We start from the raw sequence: 18,960 nt of genomic DNA, 5'->3' as shown, positions 1-18,960 counted from the left end.
TTCCTAGCTTATGGCTGCCTCTGCTGCTTAGCCAAAGGCCTTAGCCTAAGCACAGGGCCTCAGACTGTCACAGTAAGAGAAGGCCCTTACACCAGCAGACAGTGATTTTGATTCTTTCTTTTATACTTCTAGAACTAGCCAAGTGATAAGAATACCCCTAAATTCTTAAAGTACAGGCCTTTACAGACAGGCCTGAATATCTATATCCTAACAGTCAAGATTTCCCTTTTTATGCATCCAAGGATCTCATTAACCTGTTTGGTCACAGCAGGAGGTCACAGTCATCTGATTATCCACCATGACCCCCAAATCTTTTTTCAGAGTCGTTGCTTCCTAGGATAGAGTTCTCCATCCGGTAAGTATGGCCTACATTCTTTGTTCCTAAATGTGTGCATTTAACCTTATTAAAACACATACAGTTTGCTTGCCCCAGCATACCAAGCATAAGCGCCAACTTCTCCTGGCATCAGTGGGTGCTCAACCCCCCGGCCCCACCCCGACTCCACTCCTATCCCACCCCACCTCACCCCCATTCCAACCCCTTCCCCAAAGTCCCCACCCCAACTCCGCCCCCTTCCTGAACCTATTTGACTCCTTCCCCTGCCTCTTCCCCACCTTCTCCACTGAACGCGCGGCATTCCTGCTCCTCTCCCCCCTCCCTTCCGGAGCTTGTTATGCCATGAAACAGCTGTTTTGCGGCAGCAAGTGCTGGGAGGAGAAGCAGGGACACGGTGTGCTCAGGGGAGGAGGCGGAAGTGGCAGTAAGCTGGGGCTAGGGGGTGGGGCAGGGAGCTTGTCTGCCAATTTTTCCCCATGGGTGCTCCAGCCCCAGAGCACCCACAGAGTCAATGCCTATGCTACCAAGCAATCTGGCTAGCTCTGTGTCAGTGAACTGTCGACTTCATTATTTACCATTCCCTGACTTTTGGGTCTTCGGCAAACTTTTTATCAGTGATGATTTTATGTTTTCTTCCAGGTCACTAATAAAAACGTTAAATAGTGAAAGGCCAAGAACCAGTCCTAGACCCCACTAGAAACACACCTTCTCAATGTATGTTACAATTAGTATCAGTTAGCCAGCTTTTAATCCATTGAATGAGTGCCATGTTAATTTTCCATCATTCTAGTTTTTAATCAAAATGTTGTGTGGTATCAAGTCAAATACCTTACAGAAGTCTTTTAATATTACATCAACACTATTCCCTTTATCAGCTAAACTTGTAAACACATAAAAAAAATCTCATGTTAGTTTGACAGATATATTTTTCATAAACCTATTTTGATTGGCATTCATTGTATCAACGTCTTTTAATTCTTTATTCATCAAGTCCCATATCAGCTCTTCTGTTACCTTGCGTGGGATAGATGTCCGACAGCCTTATACTGACCCAGGTCATCCTGTTCACCCTTTTAAAATATTGGACATTAACATTAACTTCCTTCCACTCTTCTGGAGCTTCCCCAGTGTTCCAGACTTACTGAAAATCAACATTAATGGACCAGTGAGCTCCACAGCCAGCTCTTTCTTTTTCTTTTTCGCATGCATGCAAGTTTTCTGGACCTGCTGATATAAAGATGTCTAACTTCAGTCGCTGTTGCTTCTCCTCCTCCTGAGATACTAGTGGAATGAAAAGAGTTTTATCATCATCATCATGATATGACTGAAACATCTGTTTTTTTCTCAATTGCAGAACAGACTCATGCATTGAATACTTCTGTGTTTTCTGTATGATTATTGATAACTCTACCTTTTCTATCTACCAATGGTACAATACCATTGTGAATGTTCTTTTTGTTCATTAAATACTTAAGCTCCTTCTTACTGGAGGATGATAAAATGCAAGTGAATAGACAAAATGAAAAAGACCGTGTGCATAGCTTTAGAACACTGCAGATGGAATAGCTGATCCTTCTTTCCTCATTAAAGTAAAGTTTCCATTTCCTAAGCATCTAACCTAACACTTACTGAAGACAGTTGGATCCTTTCCAATGACTTCAATGGGAATTGGATTGGGCCCCAAATCTTCTGTTATGTGTGTAATTAACACAGCTCAGAGATGAGCAGAGGTTGTTTCATTACTGAGGAGTCCAAGAATGAAATCCGGACACCACTGAAGCCAATGATAAAACTCCCGTTGACTTCAGTAGGGTTAGGATTTCACCCAAAGACTCAGCAAGTATTGAAAACAGCTCTGAGACAGACAACGGTGTATTTGATGACAGAGACACTCGATGTGATGTGTCTCTGGATCCAGTACCTGAGCATGCTCTACTTTGATTGCTAAAGTGCTGTGTTACAGTTCCGACTGATACACAAATGCAGCATAAGTGCAGGCGTGCTAAGCACAACAGCAGATGTTCCCATTGCACAGAGAGAAATGCTGGAATAGTACTTCAGGCTGGACATGTTTCCAATAATACTCCCCTTCTGGAATTTTCAGACTTATCCATAGATGGCCGTCTCTAGCACGCCTAAGGTGGGTTCAGCTTTGTGCTGGCATGCTTAGCCCAACTGGGCCATGCACAGCCAGCAGCCCACCATGGCCCGGATGTACAGTCCTAAGTTCATTGTGAGATGTGGAGGACAATATGAGGCAGGAGGAAAAATATAAGGAACTTAGAAGGAAAGAGACTTGTAAGAAATGAATGGGGCCACGCCCACCCACCATCCAAGGTGAAGAAAAATTAAATATTTTTTGAAAAAGAAATAGTATGTTTTGTGTGTGTGTGTGTGTATAAAATTGAAAAACAGAGGGGAAAAATGCATGTGCAATACAGCAGCTAGCGTCGCAGATAGCTGAAGTTTCTGCCCTCCCAATAAAGTGAAGTATGTCCAAAATTATTATTACTCAGATAGCATCATAAATAGGGCCCTACCAAATTCATGGTCAATTTTGGTCAATTTCACAGTCATAGGATTTTAAAAACTGTACATTTCATGATTTCAGATATTTAAATCTGAAATTTCACAGTGTTGTAATTGTAGGGGTCCTGTCCAAAAATGGGGTTTTGGGGGGGGTCACAAGGTTACTGGAGGGGGCTTGCGGTGCTGCCACCCTTACTTCTGCACTGCTGCTGGTGGCCGTGCTGCCTTCAGAGCTGGGTCCTTGGCCAGCAGCTGCCGCTCTCCATCCATCTAGCTCTGAAGGCAGTGCAGAAGTAAAGGTGGCAATACCACAACCCCCCAACAATGCCCTCTTTTGGGTCAGAACCCCCAGTTTCAGAAATGGAGATCACCCCCATGAAATAGTATAGGATAAAAGCACGCAAAAGATCAGATTTCATGGTTCGTGATGCATTTTTCATGGCCGTGAATTTGGTAGGGCCCTACTCATAACCATGTAATACAGATGTAGACAGATTGGGGCAAGGAATCGGTCTACATCTGTATTACAAAGAGCTTATAGTCTAACAAATGGAAGGGGTAGGGGACAGGAAGGATGAGGGGAAGGATAGTATAATTATGCACTTTCTGGGAAGTCTAATACGTGACTTTCTGAAAATCATGTCCCTTTTAGCAGTCGTGCGCTGGGAACCCAAAATTCGAGGCATCCATAATCATCAGCTGCTTTAAAAGAAAATCTTGGCCACGGATGTCTATTTTCCTAATCTGCTACCCCAAGCCTGGCCTTCTGTGATGTACTGCTGCTAAGAGATCTTCTGCACCTCCCCCCCATCCAGTATGCTCCCAGACTAGATGACATAGCAAAGTAGTGCCCAGATGGTTTGAGTCTCTGTTTCTGCTCACTGGGTATGTGTACAGACAGCATGTTCTTCAGCAGGGATCAGGATACTAAATAGTAATGAAGAAATAGTCTTTCTTCTTTCAAAATGTCACTGCTGTGGTAGTCACTAGGTCTTGTGGAATTACACACCTAATTTACTGGGACACACCTTTCTCTTTGAGCCATACTGCACCACATCACTGATAATATTGCCAGTCACAGAAGCCGAGTGTTCTGATCTTGTATTAATTCTGCAATAATTTGACACACTGCTTCTGGAAGGCTCACTGAAATCTATGGATGTGGATACAGCCTGCTTCTCTCTAAGATTCTCTCATTTACAACAGCTTAAGCCCCCAAAATATTAATATTTGACTGATAACTCTAGGTGTGTTTTTAATGTATTAAATTAACAAGAAAGCATCTTTTTGTTCATACAGATTCTCTTTTATTTCCCCCTTCTTCCTGGAGCATCCAGAATGCATGACTTCATCTGCTTTATTAACTTGAGTCTTGGGAATGCTGGCTTTGTCTCAGAACCCACTAAATTGTGCTAAGCAAACACCAGCACTAGTCAGACTATATCAGGGCTTAGATTTAAAGTCTTACATGCAAGTAAGTTTCCCAGGAGTTACATTTTTATGAGATCATCTTTAATGATAGGGGATTGTCTGATTTGGTTAACTGCCTTGAACATGTAGGGCATCACAAAGGCCAAATAAAAGCTCTGTTGTTTGAAAGTATTTTATAACTTTTTAAGATTATACTTTGCATTAAAAGGAGCATTTTAAAATTCTGGCTTTGTAACCTTCTACCCTGAGCATGATAGTTTCTGTCCAAAGAAGGTGCCAAGTATCAGGGGGCAGCCGTGTTAGTCTGTATCCACAAAAATAACGAGGTGTCCGGTGGCACCAAAAAAGACTAACAGATTTATTTGGGCGTAAGCTTTCATGGGTAAAAAACCACACTTCTCGGACTCCTCATTGTTTTTGTCCAAAGAAATAATTCAACTAAAATCCACTATTGAATCAGAAGTGTTTTTCCTGCAGAGAGAAAACAGATCCCTCTTTTGCCAACACAAACTTTTATCACAAATATAACTGCAGTTTTATTCAACACATGCTTTCCATAGATCATTATCATTCTTGTATATCAAGTATATGTGCTGATGTAATCAGAAGAGAATATACTTTAATAGGCATCCTATGTGAGCAGTTATATAGGGAGTTCAGAGTATTGTGATAAAAGTGCATGCACAGCATAGAAAATGACCAAAAACTTTTTATAAGGTTTTTTACTGCTACGAGATCAGTCTGAGAGATGCTCTGATTTAAAGTTGTCATAAATATAAAGGGAAGGGTAAACACCTTTAAAATCCCTCCTGGCCAGAGGAAAAACCCTTTCACCTGTAAAGGGTTAAGAAGTTAGGATAACCTTGCTGGCACCTGACCAAAATGACCAATGAGGAGACAAGATATTTTCAAAGCTGGAGGGGGGGAGAAACAAAGGTTCTCTCTGTCTGTGTGATGCTTTTGCCGGGAACAGAAAAGGAATGGAGTCTTAGAACTTAGTAAGTAATCTAGCTAGATATGCGTTAGATTCTGTTTTGTTTAAATGGCTGATAAAATAAGCTGTGCTGAATGGAATGTATATTCCTGTTTTTGTGTCTTTTTGTAACTTAAGGTTTTACCTAGAGGGATTCTCTATGTTTTGAATCTGATTACCCTGTAAGGTATTTACCATCCTGATTTTACAGAGGTGATTCTTTTTACTTTTTCTTCTATTAAAATTCTTCTTTTAAGAACCTGATTGCTTTTTCATTGTTCTTAAGATCCAACGGTTTGGGTCTGTGTTCACCTATGCAAATTGGTGAGGATTCTTATCAAGCCTTCCCCAGGAAAGGGGGTATAGGGTTTGGGGAGGATTCTGGGGGGGAAAGATGTTTCCAAGCGAGCTCTTTCCCTGTTATATATTTATTAGACGCTTGGTGGTGGCAGCAATAAAGTCCAAGGGCAAAAGGTAAAATAGTTTGTACCTTGGGGAAGTTTTAACCTAAGCTTGTAAAAATAAGCTTAGGGGGTTTTCATGCAGGTCCCCATATCTGTACCCTAGAGTTCAGAGTGGGGAAGGAACCTTGAAAAAAGTACTAATATGAAACTGAGGATAGCTTAAAATATAATACCAGTCACTTAAGCAATGTTGTGAATAGGCAATATTGTGAATACAAATATCAATATGTATTGATAATTTAAAATATCACATACAAATCCAGGTGTGTGCCTTGTGGCTCATGTTGTTGTGATTCCCTCCAAGACCTTTTCCTCTTGTCTTATCCAGAATGCCTTGTCCAGTTCTGGGAGAACATTTCATCCAGTTCTCTGGGATCCAAAATGCTCCGTTCACCTCCAGATTTCATCACTCAGGTTCCTTTATTTGGCATATGGTGAGTTGATCAGACTCAAGTGTAGGGAGTGGGTATAGGGCAAACTACACGTCCAGAATTACACAGAAACCTTCTCCCTCATATACATTTACAGATCTCATTGCATTTACTATTATCACGCTTTACATCACTCATTTTTGGATTGGGTTGGTTACTTTGCTGGAGCTAATCCCTGAGCAGCATGCTCTGTCAATAATAGGCCATGCTCAACCTCCTTTTTACATTCCTAACTTATCTTGTCCATGGTTAGTAAATGGTTCCCTAAATGTTCTCCCTCTTATCTTAGCTGACTCACACATTCTATCTTTTTCATTCCAGTGATCTGTTTCCCTCTCTAATTCTATTCTCCACTAAATGAGGCCTCCCTCCAGGTGTTAATTACTCATGTCAGGCCAGGCTTCAGCTACACGCATTATAAGCATTGCTGTTATACTTCCTAGTATAGTAACAACTGATTCTTCAACACTGGTGTAAACTTTATGGTGAACTATTATCACCATCTGGTGACAACACAAAGGATCCGATACTGCAAGTTGCTCAAAACTTTGCAGGATCAGGCCCTCAGGTTGTAATATTCTGATATTTAGGTAGCACAGCATAGAGGGATCTAAATAACAAGAAAGCAGCCGCTCATTGAGGTACCAGACATTTGGTATCTGGATTCTTAAATGTCCATACTATTCGTTTTGACCTATAGTTACATCTAATTATTGGACTGAATATAGAGTGATAACTAAACAAAAAACATTGAAAACACTGATGAGACATCTGCAATGTATGGAAAAGTCCATATGCCAGTTGCAAGATAAATCAAATACAGGAGAATATGAGAGACTACCTTGGAATGTACACACCTAAAAAACAATACCACTTGCATTTAAGTTTTGATCCAATGCCTGTTGAAATCATTGGAAAGAATCCCATTCAATGGCCATTGGATCAGGCCATCTGATGCTATCTGCAACGTATACATAACAAACACATTTGAACACTTCCCTACTGAAATACTAATGTGGCCTTACCATAGTATATAACATGCTCACAAACGCACACACATTTGAAGTTTCAGACTTCACTACAGGCACCTTGTGTAGTCCTTTACCCCAAAGTGACAGCATGATGTGACCAGTGGCAGTATTTTTACACTCACTTTTCACATGGGAAACTTTCTACCAAAGCAGTGGAGAATCAATCCCTGCGTGTCTACACAAGGCCAGTCACTCACCAGCATGTTTCAGGGTATGTTCAGTGTCACGCTGTCTGAAGTGGCTCATGGCGATGGCTGCCTACCTCAGGGCAGACTATCAAAAGCGGGGCAAACACCCCAAACTGGTGGTGTTCACCATCCCAGTAACAAGTGTGAACTCCTGGCTCGCTATAAAAATCTTACCATCAAATCACACACAGTCCCCTTAGCCTCTTCAGTCTACTGTAGCACCTCAGAGTTACGGACGCCTCAAGAGTGGAGGCTGTTTGTCGCTCTGAACAAGACATTAGGGGATGCTCCTCAGGGTGGACTGCTCGGAGTGAGGGCTCATAGCTGGGCCTGCGAACGTCAGCATCTTCATCTTCTACCAGTGAGTGGGGGTGGGGAGGGGCAGCTGGTTCTAGCCCCCCTGGCTGCAAGGGTGATGAGTGAGGCACGCTGGGGCACTGCAGTGTCAGTGGGCGCGTGGTGCAGGCTGTGGCCCTTTAAAAGCGAGCTGCTCCTCCAGCGCGCAGCGTGCCGGCAGGAGTCTGGGCTCCGGCTCCAGCAGCTCACCCTCCAGGCCAGGTTCTAGCAGGAGTGCGGGAAGTTTCCTTCCCAGGCTGGGACTGAGTATGCAAGCTTGGGGTGGGGGGGAACTGAGCCCATGTCTTACAGGAAAGCGGCGCAGACCCCCGCACTGCTCCTGCTTTGCCTGCTCAGGGGCTCACAGCTGTGCCTGTGAAACTTAGTGTCTTCACCTCCTACCTGGAAGTGGCTGCCCCGCCCCCAGGTGACGAGCAGGGGGTGGGGGTGGGGGTGGGGGTGGGGACAGGCAGTCCAGATGTGCCTACCTTTAAGATGCAATACGGGCACAGTACAGTATGCTGGGGGGGGGTAGTGTTTTGGGGGGATTTTTTGTTATTGCTGCTGCTGCCTGATTGCTTACTTCCGATTCAACATGGTGCCTGGTTGGCCAGTCAGTCCATAACTCTGGTATTCTTATCTTTGAGGTTCCACTTTATCTTGCCACCCAGACAAACTGTACATAGTTATAAATGGTCATTTACACCAAACCTCACAAATATTCCAGGCTCCTACCAGTCCCAAAGGACCAGTCACGGACCCAGGTCGAGCTGCCTTCTAAATGAGTTATTGAGAGTTTAAAGCAGGTAAAATATATATGCAGGGGAGTCACAGTCTATAATTCCAAATGGTGGCGGAGATGTAATAAACTGCCAGTTTCCCAAAAATCTTTTCAGGGTACCCAGATTGTCTCTGGGGATCTCCACTTTGCATTCAGTACCTTTCCCTGTAAGAGTCCAAACAGTGCAGAGATGCAGGATCTTTCCGTGAATCCATACTTACAGCTTCTTCTCACAGAAAACAAGCTGACTGGGTCACCGCACACATGGGCTCTTCCTTTGACTGGTGGAGAGAGAGGAGTGTGTTTAGAGTCTTTGATTGCTGATCATCACACACAATGACCACTTCAAATGCACAAGAATTAGCACTTTCCTGGTGAAGTTCTTTATTTGCATTACACAAGACTTCTTTCTCATTTGATGGGTTGTTTAGTTACAGGGGTATATACAATGCAAATGTTTGCTATTACACTATAACAGATACAGATCAGGGAAAATAATACATGTAACATCCCATTAGTTTTCATGCCAAATACATTCTTATACAGTTAACAACCACTTTAACCTGTACTAGTACAAAAGTGAATTGATTTGACTTTCAGTTGTTAGTTTGTCAGATTTCAACTGAGCCTGCAGTTTTGATCAGAGCTGGCATAAGCATCACAGTTGGTAGGCCAGGAATAATCCTTGGATATTCGTATTAACCCTGCCAAAATATTGCATTATCACCTAACTGCAAGCATGCCTTTTCCAGGACAGGGTTTGATAATGTACAATAAACACTGGATAAATCAGGGGGAAAGAAGTTTAAAAGAAAATTCAGCACTGGTGGGCCAAATTGGATTCCCAAAAAGTCAACGCATTTTGGGTGAAATTCACCCCCGTGCAGAGGGCCAGCACAGATAATGTTGATGATGTGAGTTTCCTTGAGTTCGCTTTCTGTGCAGGGGTGAATTTTGCCCTTTGAGTGTATGCATATCATAGAATCATAGAATATCAGGGTTGGAAGGGACCTCAGGAGGTCATCTAGTCCAACCCCCTGCTCAAAGCAGGACCGATCCCCAACTAAATCATCCCAGCCAGGGCTTTGTCAAGCCTGACCTTAAAAACTTCTAAGGAAGGAGATTCCACCACCTCCCTAGGTAACTTATACATCCCAAAATGCCATTGGCCTTCTTGGCTACAAGGGCACACTGTTGACTCATATCCAGCTTCTCGCCCACTGTAACCCCTAGGTCCTTTTCTGCAGAACTGCTGCCTAGCCATTCAGTCCCTAGTCTGTAGCGGTGCATTGGATTCTTCTGTCCTAAGTGGACATGCTACATGTAGATTTAAATTCCATCTTTACTATCTTCCTAGCAAACGTTTAAGTAAATGTTGCTTTAACTGGAAAATTATTTCTTATAAAATTGACATTTATTGTGCTTCTCTCTTGATTGACACTTTTAGTGTCTTTCCAGATTTGTATATGCACACCCATTTCTTTTCCAAAATTTGAACTAATTGCTTTGTCTGTGTATCTACAGGAGCAGCTAACAGTGAAGGAGTGTGTTTATTTTTAATGAAAATGCATTAATTACCAAAACCATTAAAATCCTGGCCTATGATTTAGAGATGTTTTAGAGCCAAACTATGATACCCACTTACAGTAATATGACTATGGGAAAGCGTAAGGTGTACAATAACAGGCTACCTAATGTGAATTAGAGTAGCACCATCTGGTGCAGAGTATTTATTGTTTAGAGACAAAGGAGACATTTCTGTTGACCCAGGAAGGAAACATTTTACTGTTTTTGCATAGCAGAGTATTATATTTTAAGATGTACAATGCAGCAATTAACTCTTTTGGAAATAGCTCTTCCTCGTGCTATGTAGCGTCACCTGGAAATTATGAGTGAGCAAATGCAATCAAAGGATTTCTGGAATTGTTTGTCCAGTGTCAGATGTGGCACCTGTACCTGTATAATTGAGGGAGTGACACACCTTCTATTCAATGATATTGAGGATTCCAGAGGTGAGACCCAGATTGCCTGAGTGTGATTGTTACAAAAACCTCCCCAATCTACTATCTTCTGAATTGTCTTTGAGTACTTAGTAAAGCTACAATCATGTCAGGGAAAAGAGTCTGTCATGTCAGGTACTATAAGAGGAATTCCATGAGCGTGGTGTGAACAGGCATAATGAATTTGATATGTCTTATCAATCTTGTCCATGCTTAGTACAATTGGAGAGTCTCAGGAAAGCTGTGTGGAGATGAGAAATAGAATATTCTTATCCTGTTTGTTTGCATGACCATTGGAAGAGAGAGCCTTTTGCTGAGAATGGACTGTGTGTAACATAAGAATGGCCATACTGGGTCTGACCAAGGTCCATCTAGCCCAGTGTCTGGTCTTCTGACAGTGGCCAATGCCAGGTGCCCTCGAGGGAATGAACAGAACAGGTAATCATCAAATGATCCATCCCCTGTTGCCCTTTCCCAGCTTCTGGCAAACAAAGGGTAGGGACACCATCCCTGTCCATCCTTACTAATATCCATTGATGGACCTATCCTCCATTAACTTATCGAGTTCTTTTTTGAATCCTATTATAGTCTGCTCTACAGCCTTCACTAAGGGCCACATGGCTTTTAGCTCATGCAGTAGAGACTCATGCACTAAGCTTCACAGGTCCCAGGTTCGATCACGCCTGCCGACAACTGGGGTCTGTCGGTGTTACAAGAGGGGCTTGTCTGGGATTTCAACTGGGAAGTCTCTGAAGCTCGGGATACACTTCCTCAGCTGGGGGGTATGTAACCCACACACCTCCTGAGTGTGGTGTTCTGTCCCATCTAGTGGCACTGAGACCACTTGAGAGAGAGAGAGAGATTACTGAGTCTGCTGTACAGCCTTTGCTAGCAGCCATATGGCTTTTAGCTCATGAGGCAGAGGTTCATGCACTGAGCTCCAGAGGGCTGCCCGCCGACAACTGGGGTCTGTCGGTGTTACACCTGCACAGACACTCCATGTGCAATAAGCCAGGTTGTAAATCTACAGTGCATTCAACTGCCATGTGGACTCTGCTACAATATAGTAACAGTTCCATAGTGTGGTTTGATGTAGAAGTGCACTACCAAACTTTTAGTGTGCAGAAGCAGGTTCCATATGGCGCAGTTGGTGTGCAGCAGGCGAGCATGCTGTAGATTTCCACTCTGACTTATCTCACACTGAGTGTCTGTGTAGGCAAGCCCACCCACTCCACATACAGATGGAGAGAGCCTCGCTGAACTCTGCAGCCACCCCTTTTCCTGAGCTAGAGTCTGTTGTGGTATGCTGCGCAAGGTCGTCCACAGCCTCCTTTAGCCAACAGTGGCCATGACACGTCTTTGGATGGAGTGTCAGCGAGGTGCCAATCAGCCAGTGGAAGTTGTAAATGGAGCTGTGTGAACAACTCATTTTCCAGTTTGTTTGGTGAGTCCAAAAAATCACAAGGAAAAAAAATCATTTCCGGCTAAGCTGAACATGAAAAAGATTTTAAAAAAGGTTTTGGGTTAAACAAAGCCTTTAACTCCACCTGAAACAAAATATTTTGTTTCAGTTTTGAGCATTTTCAAATGTTTTTTAATTTTTTAAAATAATTAGGGCTGTCAAACGCTTACAAAAATGTATCGCAATGGATCGCGAGATTAGAAAAAATAGTCACAATTAATCACAGTTGTAATCGCCCTGTTAAACAATAATAGAATGGCATTTATTTAAATACTTCTGGATGTTTTCAGCCCCCTGGCCACTCCTGGCTCACCAGGGGCACCATTTAGATTTTAGTTTGGGTGGAGAGTGTGTGTGTGTGGGGGGGGTGCACAAGGCCAGTCACTCACCAGTATGTTTCAGCGTATGTTGGTGTCATGCTGTCTGAAATGGCTCACGGCGATGGCTGCCCGTGGTCCCCGATCCCAGCTTAGTGATGACCGGCTACACTGGTGGGGGGAGGGGGAACACTCCGACATCAATCCTTCCATCCCCACTCTGCGCAGCAGACAGGGGAGGCAGGTTCCCAGTCCGGAGCAGCTTGGCCAGAGGTGGCTTCATGGCAGTGTGGAGGAGGGAGCAGGGCAGCGGGAGCAGGGGCATCCCTGTCCCAGAGGCACACAGCAGCCCCCTACCCTGGGCTGGGGCCCCCATTGCCCACCCCTAAGGCCGACCCTCCCTGTCTGGCTGCAACCAAGTGTCTCCCTCCCTGTTTGGCTGCAACCAAGTCTCATCTCCAGAGATGTGTGATTAAAGCTCAGTTTAAAAAAAAAAAGTGTTAATTTGTGGTGTTATCGCATGTATTAACAGCGATTAATTGACAGCCCTAACAATTATAGGAAATTTCAAAACAAAGTTGTTTCAGATTAAAAAAATCAAACCATTTTGTTCAGAAATTGCTGGAATGAAATGTTTGGATTATTTTCCATTTTTCTTTTTACTTCAACAATGTGGCACAAGGGCCAGTCATTCACTGAATGTTTTAGTGTTACCAAATCTGCATTTTTCACTGAAAAAAGTTTTGGTCAAAATATTTCACCCAGCTCCAGGTGTAATTTAGGGATCTCCCAGCAGGTATAACATCCATTGAAATTGTTACCAGGGCATTTCTCTACACCTTCAGCATTTCCACTGTTTAAAAACTGCCAATCACGAAAAAAAACAGTGGGTGTAAGTAACTCAATCTAACCATGTCTGTCTGTCTCACACACTCAAGCCCATTTCCCATACAAGGTTGGTCTCTCTTTCCACATATTACAAGAGGATTAGCAAGTACAAATATTGAAAATTGTGTCTATCAACATATTCACATGAATGGAAAAGTGATATATACATTTCTACACAAAATATACACCTTCCATATTGAGAAGTCTCAAAAAAGTTTAATAGTAGACAGTGTAATAGCACTTAGAATCATAGAATATCAGGGTTGGAAGGGACCTCAGGAGGTCATCTAGTCCAACCCCCTGCTCAAAGGGGGACCAATCCCCAATTTTTGCCCCAGATCCCTAAATGGACCCCTCAAGGATTGAACTCACAACCCTGGGTTTAGCAGGGATGGTGTCCCTAGCCTCTGTTTGCCAGAAGCTGGGAATGGGCAACAGGGGATGGATCACTTGATGATTACTTGTTCTGTTCATTCCCTCTGAGGCACCTGGCATTGGCCACTGTCGGAAGGCAGCATACTGGGCTAGATGGACCTTTGGTCTGCCCCAGTAGGGCCGTTCTTATGAAATACAAAATGCTAACCGTGCTTTGCAGTGCATAAAGGCTTGGTGGAACTTTGTGATTCTTATACAAGCTTAAGCAAACTAGCTTCTTAATTTTAATAAGCCCTGTCTAGTGTTCACTGGAAATAACCCTTGCTGTTTACTTCTGAGTCCATGCAAACCCCTGGCTGTTCAAGGTGCTGTAAAGCTAAGTTCTGACACTAATTACCATTAAATTAGTCTTTTGTAGTCCCAGAGTTTTTTGTATTGGAAACCAGCTTTTTATGCCAGTAGGCTGTTGGTGGAATGAATGATGCCTGAAGATTTGACCATGTGGAATATTTGTTTGGAGCTACTTTACATTTTATTTTACAAAAATTAGCACGATTTATTTGCCTAAAAGGTACGTTGTGCATGAAGTTCCTCAGAGCTTTAATGGCTCAACTGTGAGGATGACTCTGAAGGTTAAGTGAGGAAGGCTGAGAAGCCCTAGCCATATTTATCTGATACAGATCAAATTACTTCATTCTTTTCCATCTGAAAAGCAACTAGATATATTTTGCATTTCTAATGTTACCCAAAGATCCAGAGAGATCTAAAAATGGATGTTTTCAGTCATCAGCTGAGCTTCTGGAATCCTCCTACAGTGTTCTTTACAACAATAAAAATGAGCATTACTTGCATGTTTATTCAAAACCTGCAATGTTTTGCATATGTTTTCAATGAGATTATCTTAATGAGTTTATTTTTAAATTTTTAAAGTGAATGTATTGTCCCTGCAAAGTTGCAATTTATCTGGACACGGTTGTCATCTGTTCCTAGAACCGGTACTGGTGTTGCAGCAATGTAAGCTTGCCTATTCTGCTCCACTGAGGTGACTCTACCCTGACTCAAAGAAACCCCATTCCATGTGTGGCCTCTCTGCAGAGGTTCCTGACAAGGGTTATACCAATGTAGATGGTGGGTTTTGTGATGTGGAAACTGGCAGGTTACATACCCTATCAACTATTCCCTGAGCCCTCCAGCCTCCCTCATTAATATCCTGTCTGGGAGGTTACACTCCTTTTGCTGCCTAATTTTAACAACAAACCAACTCTGATTCTATTGCCATATTTTAAAAAGTCCCTGCCCTACACAGAGACCATGTTTGTTGTAATTGTAAGCAGAGTCAGGATGAGCTCCACCCTGACATCTGGTGGTGAGGTGTGGCAAGTTGTGGAAAAGAACTTTGGGGGCTGATCTCATTTGCATAGGCACACCCACCCCGCCTAGAATGAGGCCATAACTGCCCAAATGGTCACTTTGGCTGCTGTGGGATCCCCAGTGTCTCTGTTATTGGGGCAGGAAGAATAAATTGTTATTACCCTGATTATGGGAATCAAGGACAGTGGAACTGTACTTGGCCTTTTGTTATGATGGAGGGACTCGCCATCAACTAAGTAGCACTCGCTAGGCAAGGGTCATGGGTTCCAAAACTCTGTGAATTGAGAGAGGCTGGGACAGGTATCAATACTTGGTGGTATGGGCTAATTGCACTTCCTCCTCTCTCCACTGTGGAATATCAGAGCTAATTTTGATTCCATTAGGAGTCTAGTTACAGGCTGCTGAGCTGAATTCACTTTGGGCTCATGGTGCACTAGCACTGAGGCTCCCCTACTACAAGCTGAAATTACAAAAGAGCTGAACTTACTAAGAACTGAAATCTCTGAGTGTTGTGTTAAGTAGTGGGGGAGCCTGAAGATATATGGTGGAGCAGTTTGCGGGACGGCGAGCAGAGCGGCTGGGGGAGCAGAGCAGTTTGTTGGATGCCTAGAGCAGCCCATGGGGCGGCTGGCAGAGCGGAGCCGCATGGAGAGGTGGGGCCATTAGCTTTGGACCACGTAAGGTGCCCCTTAGCACCCCCCCCCCCCAATCTCCACCCAGGTTGGGAGGTAAAACTCTGCAGATAAACTTTTGAACTCTGGGGCTGCCCTTACCAGGGACAGAGACTTTTGGGTCGTTGGACTTTTGGGACTTTGGGCGATTTTGGGTTGCTGGACTCAAGAACTAAAGGGAAAGGACACGCCCCAATTTGCTCATGGGTGGGTTTTTTGCTCATGCATTGTGTTATGAATCCTGTTGGTGGTGTTTCCCCAACATAATGCCACATTGTTTCTCTCTGTTATTAAAAGGCTTTGGGCTACACTCAGACTATGTGCTTGCGAGAGGGGAAGTATTGCCTCTTGGAGGCGCCCAGCGGGGGTGGCATATATTTGTCCCAGGTCACTGGGTGGGGGCTCGAGCTGGTTTTGCATTGTGTTATTGGAATGGAACCCCTAGATACTGAACCCGGCCCTTGTTGCTGCCAACTCTGACAGGCAGAAGGGTTACATAATCATATGTCCTAGACTAGACCGAATTGTCTCCTTTTGAATCACTTTTACGGATCTCACTGTTCTGCAAACCCTGGATGTAGAGGTGTTTGTCATTCAGAAATTATATCCATAATTAAGGACACAGTTGTAGCAAATGGATTTGTTTCTGACTCTAGATTTTCTTTTCTCCAAGGGTAAAGATGAATCTCTCTCTTCCCCTGAGTTTTGCGAAGTTCTTATCCCAGACTTTTAATTTAGAAACCAGCAATAGCTACATCCCACTACTCCAGATCTGGATCCATATTCAATCTTTGTCCAAAACTGGGGCTGTAAGATGAGAGCCAAGATTTTGGTGGAGACCATTGTAGAACTAGGATCCAGTCATGAAGCTGGGATCTGGATCTGAACTTTTCCGAACTCCAGGGGTGCTTTGTTCTGGGTCTATTGCCACTACAATCCTGTGGTAGGTTTCTCTTTTGGGAGCAGAGTGGGAGATGTCTAAATCTCTTTTAATTGGGACACCAAGAGTCATTTAAAAATCAGTGCAATTATGGAAGCCTTATGTGCTTCTGTTTTCCCAGCCTCTTGTAATTCAACTTTGTAATTTGCACCCTGTGCATCAGCTACTTGGGTAATGGATGGCAGCAGAACATATTAATGAAGGGTCCAGAACAGGGGTGGGCAAACCACGTCCCTGCAGCCCCTGGTGGAGGGGGTGGGGGCAGAGGGAACAGGGAACCGCGGCCAATGGGAGCTTTGAGGGAGGTACCCACAGGCGAGGGTAGCGCACTGAGCCCTCTGCCCCCCTTCCTCCAGGGGCCACAGAGACATGGTGCCGGCTACTTCTGGGAGCAGCGCAGGGCCAGGGCAGAGCCTGCCTGAGCCCCGCTGTGCGCCGCTGCCACCCCGGAGCCGCTCCAGGTAAGCGGCACCGGGCTGGAGCCTGCACCCCAGACCCCTCCTGTACCCTGCACCCCAACTCCCTGCCCTGAGCCCCCCACCACACCCTGCCTGCACTCCAACCCCCTGCCGCACCCCTCCTGCACGCCAACTCCCTGCCCTGAGCCCTTGCCGCACCCTGAACCCCTCTGTACCCTGCACCCTAACTCCCTGCCACGAGCTCCTGCCACACCCTGCCTGTCCCCAACCCCCTGCCGCACTCCTCCTTTACCCCAACTCCTGCCCTGAGCCCCCTGCCATACCCTGCCTGCACCCCAACCCCCTGCCCTGAGCCCCCTTCCGTACTCCTCCCTGCACCACTGCCCTGAGTCCCCTCCTGCACCCCTCACCTGTTCTCTGCCCCAACCCCTTGCCCTGAGCCCCTTCCTGCACACTGCACCCCCTCCCACACCCCACACCCCAACCCCCTGCCCCAGCCCTACATTCATGGCCCTGCATTGAATTTCCACACCCAGATGTGACATGGAGGCAGGGCAGCTGGTGCTGGGGCCATGCTGCCTGGTGCACCGGGGCTGGGAGTGCTGGCACGCTGGGGCTAGAGCTTCGCCCCCTGGCCACCCAGCGCTGGGGCCGGAGCCGCAGTGGGGGGCTATGGGCTCCTGAGGAGCTGGGGGGCAGATGGGGAGGGGCAGGCCAGATGCTACCCTCCCCCAACGGCCGGGTCACCGGCCACCCATGCTCTCAGCCTTAGGGAAGTCTGATAGCAGGAACAGACCAGCACAGTTCCTATGCTCCCCACTCCAGTGGCTAGCCACTGTGCAGGCATGCTGAGGAGAGGAAAATTCTTCAAACCCTCCCTCTTGTGTACTCACAGATTACTAAATACAATCTGGCCCTCTGTTTTACCCAGATGTAATTCAGTGGGGAGTTATGAAATCTGGCTGTATGACTGGATGCAATGCTGTTGAAGTCAAGAGTGTTATTCCTTGTATGGAAGCGACAATGGCTTATTGAACAAAATAATTTCTTAGATTAGATTAAAGAACAAATTGGCTTGATTTTCCAAGTCATGAAAAGCCAAATTAATGAAAGGCACTTGCAAACCAATGGGTAAGAAAGCAAATAGATCCCATTTCCCAGCCTCAGATACTTTACTGTCTTCCTGCGGCACGTAAAGACTTAAACGTGTACTTAATATATGTGATGCATCAGAAAATACACACTGGTGTTTAGATGACATCACTTCTGGAGTTATGGTTAATCTGTCTGCAATTATCTTTTCCCTTGGTCCACTAACACATTTGCCTTCTCATCATTAAATGCCACATTTAAAAACCAACTAGGTTCCACCACCGGCATGTGAATGAGATCTTTGTTTCACAGCCAGCTCCGCTCATGCAGGAATGTGTGAAGGAAATGAAATTAGGGTTCAGTTCCCCAGATGGTATAAATCGGCTTCCACGGCACTTTGTGGATCTGACCTAGCTGAGGATCTGAAATCTGGGGTTGATACTAAAGCTGCCCTTGCTTTCTCATATTAAGATATGCAAAAAATAAAATGTGAAGGTTTCATACTAAAAGCACTGTTCTGAATGGAAACTTTCAGGACATCTGTGTATTAACATATAGAAACTCTGCATGAATAATATTCATGGTGTCCTTCTGTTCTTCAGCGACTGAAAGTCGTGTGGCATGGAATTTTTCAAAAGCATTCACTGTTGGTCTTACTATGCTCTCCTTGAAGCTAATGGGAATTTTACTGCTGATTTCAATGGAAGCAGAGCCAGGACTTATCCTTTTGAAATTCCCACCTGTGGCATGTGAGGATTAAATGCTTTTTAAAACTCTCTGGTAGGTAACTAAGGACCTGGAGTGAAATCCTAACCCCAGTGAAGTTGATGGGTGTTTTGCCTAGCACCTTCTCAAGACCAGGTAATATACATTTACACACAGCTGTCCTATTGCCCACACAACGTTCATCTTCCACGGCAGGTC

The 18,960-nt window shown here is 44.6% G+C and overlaps 1 long non-coding RNA gene across 2 annotated transcripts in view; it reads right to left on the bottom strand.

Moving 5' to 3' along the window:
• Nucleotides 1-1,052: 1,052 nt before the first annotated feature.
• The window catches only part of LOC141982700 (uncharacterized), a 29,191-nt gene continuing 11,283 nt past the window's right edge, over nt 1,053-18,960 (bottom strand). The window contains exons 2-3 of one of the 2 annotated variants that reach the window (XR_012638183.1): nt 8,723-8,782; nt 1,053-1,618 (exon numbers count right to left, since the gene is read on the bottom strand). This is a non-coding gene — a long non-coding RNA (uncharacterized LOC141982700). Of the gene's footprint in view, nt 1,619-8,660; nt 8,783-18,960 lie in introns of both variants that reach the window. The other variant, XR_012638182.1, reaches the window with a different exon arrangement.

This window comes from Natator depressus, chromosome 1, assembly GCF_965152275.1.
Source record: "Natator depressus isolate rNatDep1 chromosome 1, rNatDep2.hap1, whole genome shotgun sequence".
NCBI classification, from domain to species: Eukaryota; Metazoa; Chordata; order Testudines; family Cheloniidae; genus Natator; species Natator depressus.
This window is presented reverse-complemented; position numbering and strand designations above follow the sequence as displayed.